General features: G+C 41.9%; 1 pseudogene; it reads right to left on the bottom strand.

Moving 5' to 3' along the window:
• Positions 1-582: 582 nt before the first annotated feature.
• Positions 583-1,058, bottom strand: LOC116889340 (annotated as a pseudogene).
• Positions 1,059-2,785: the final 1,727 nt, after the last annotated feature.

The raw sequence follows: 2,785 nt of genomic DNA, 5'->3' as shown, positions 1-2,785 counted from the left end.
ATTCAGTTTAGAGACAACAGAGAATGCACCTACAAGAAAAGCTACATGCATTGATTCTCAGAGGACTGGGAATGTGTGTGAGGAGCCAAAAGGATTGTGTTAGCCCTTACAGGGATGTAGGAATTTGGAAAATTAGCCAGGCAGAAGGCATAGATCAAAACACAGTGACAAATACAAGCATAGAAAACTGGGATGAAAGCCTGAAGAACCCACAAATATGTCTTAGCTACTTTTAAATGGCAGTGCTGGATCGCCAACTGTCTTAGTTAGAGTTTACTGCTGTGAACAGATACCATGACCAAAGCAAGTCCTATAAAGACAACATTTAATTGGGGCTGGCTTACAGGTTCAGAGGTTCAGTCCATTATCATCAAGGCACCATGGCAGCATCCAAGCAGGCATGCAACCTGAAGAGATGGGTTCTACATCATGTTCCAAAGGCAAACAAGAGAAGACTGGCTCCCACATGGCTAGAAGGGTCTCAAAGCCCCACCCCACAGTGACACATACTTCCTCAACAAAGCCCTTTTTTTTTTTTTGGAAAAAAAAGTATATATTTAAAATTAACCATCTGGACTCACTTTAGATGATCTCAATCTTGTTGGCAACATCTAGAGCGTCGTAATCAGGAGCCAAGCGAACACACGCCTTCTTCTCTCGGTCAGGCCGTATCAGAGTATTGACTTTGGCCGCATCAATGTCATATCATAGAGTTTCTTCACGGCCTGTTTGATCTGGTGCTTGTTGTCTTTGACATCCACAATGAACACAAGCGTGTTGTTGTCCTCTATTTTCTTCATGGCCGACTCGGTGGTCAGTGGGAGTTTGATGATAGCATAGCAGTCAAGCTTGTTTCTCCTGGGTGCACTCTTTCCAGGATATTTTGGCTGCCTCCGGAGCCGCAGCGTCTTGGGCCGCCTGAAAGTGGGTGATGTTTGGATCTTCTTCTTTTTGTGGCTGTGGACACCTTTCAGTGCTGCCTTCTTCGCTTTCAAGGCCTTCGCTTTGGCTTCGGCTTTGGGAGGGGCATGAGCTTCCTTCTTCGCTTTTGGCGCCATCTTCACAAGGCCACACTCTTAGTGCTACTTCCTGGGTCAAGCATGTTCAAAACATCACACCAGCTTATAAAAGAAAGCACTTAATTTAGGGGCTCACAGTTTCAAAGGATAGTAAAGTCCACAAGCAGCACGACAGGAAGCATGGCAGCAGGCCAGCAGGCATGGTGCTTGAGCAATAGCTGAGATAACAGCCAGAGGCAAGGGTGTGTGTGGAGGGGGAGATGTGTTAACTAGGAGTGATGTAGGCATCTGAAATCTCAAAGCCCACTCTTAGGGGCACACCTTCTCCAACAAGGCCACACCTTTTAATCCCTCCCAAACACTTCTATCAACGAGAGGCCAAACATTCAAATATATGAGCCTATGGGCCGGCCATTCTCATTCAAACCACCACACTAAGTGTCAACAATAGAATTTTATAACAAGTGCGGTGGCCTCCCTATTGGACGAGGAAATATATCCTCACACACAACACACATATTTATACACACATACACATTAATATACATACATGCATATACATGTGTATACATATATGTGTGTAACTAGTTGAGTAACTATAGTCAAAGAAATCAAAGAATGGTTTGGTCAAACTGGAGAATCAATTTTAACAGAAAATCAAAAGCCTCTTCTCTAGCCATGTCTTCTTTAGCTAATTGATAATTTTGGCTCACTATAATGAGAGCTTTAAAGATACTTGCAGAATTCCAAAGATAGAATGGCTACCTTGAGGAATAATGAGCACTAGACACCAAGGGATTCAAGCCAAACTTGGACAGCCTATTATCTGGTAGCCAAAAAAAGTAAATAGGCCCTTTTAATTAGTGTGGGATTTCAAATCAATCATGAACTTGCAGGAAAAATCCAGCTCAAGAATGGACATGATGGAGCCTGCCTGAAATCCTATATCTAAGGAGACTGAGGAAGGAGGCTTGCTAGGAATCTGATGTCACTCTGAACTACATAGAGATTACTAGACCAGCCTGAGCTACAGAGAGAAATCCTGCCACAAACAAGACTTTAATTCACATTTCAGCTTCACTACTTACTGAGAGCAGGGCCCTGAGCAGGATGTGTAACTAAATTAGTGTTAGTTTCCTCATCTCTAAGCAAGGGAGTCAAAATACTTAGCCGGCTGGACATACTTTAACAACATATATGTAAAAACAAAACACAAGACTTGGAACATCGTTGGCATTTAGTAAACAGGACATCTTGTACTAATTATTTTTTGCTCAGTGACTCAGTGTCAAACAAATACATCTCAGGTGCACCTATGACATAAAGCTGTAAAAGATTCAGAATTGAACTGAGTAATCTTAGATTACCTCTCCCCCATTTTTAAAGGCAGATGAGATGGATCATCAGGAAGGTAATGTACCACCAAGTCTGTTGACCTGAGTTATAATCTCAGGCCCCAAGGGGTGGAGAGAGAGAATCAACTCCTAAAAATTGTTATCTGACTTCCATATGCCCACTATGGTACCTAATGTGTACAAAAAAATAAGTAAGTAAAAGGTATTAGATTTTGCCATGCTCAAACTGACAAAATGGTGGATAATACTTATCAAGAATATATGTATAGCATTATTTTTATGCTGAACATATCATTAAAGGATAGAATAGAGGTGATCTGACATGATCAACAGGCTTGGAAGCAATGACTCATTCCACTCATGACTTCATTTGTACAATGAATACTTGCTGAGCATTATACTGGATCCCTC

Source organism: Rattus rattus, chromosome X (genome assembly GCF_011064425.1).
Source record: "Rattus rattus isolate New Zealand chromosome X, Rrattus_CSIRO_v1, whole genome shotgun sequence".
Lineage (NCBI taxonomy): Eukaryota > Metazoa > Chordata > Mammalia > Rodentia > Muridae > Rattus > Rattus rattus.
The sequence above is the reverse complement of the archived record's forward strand: the minus strand, read 5'-3'. Positions and strand labels throughout refer to the sequence as shown.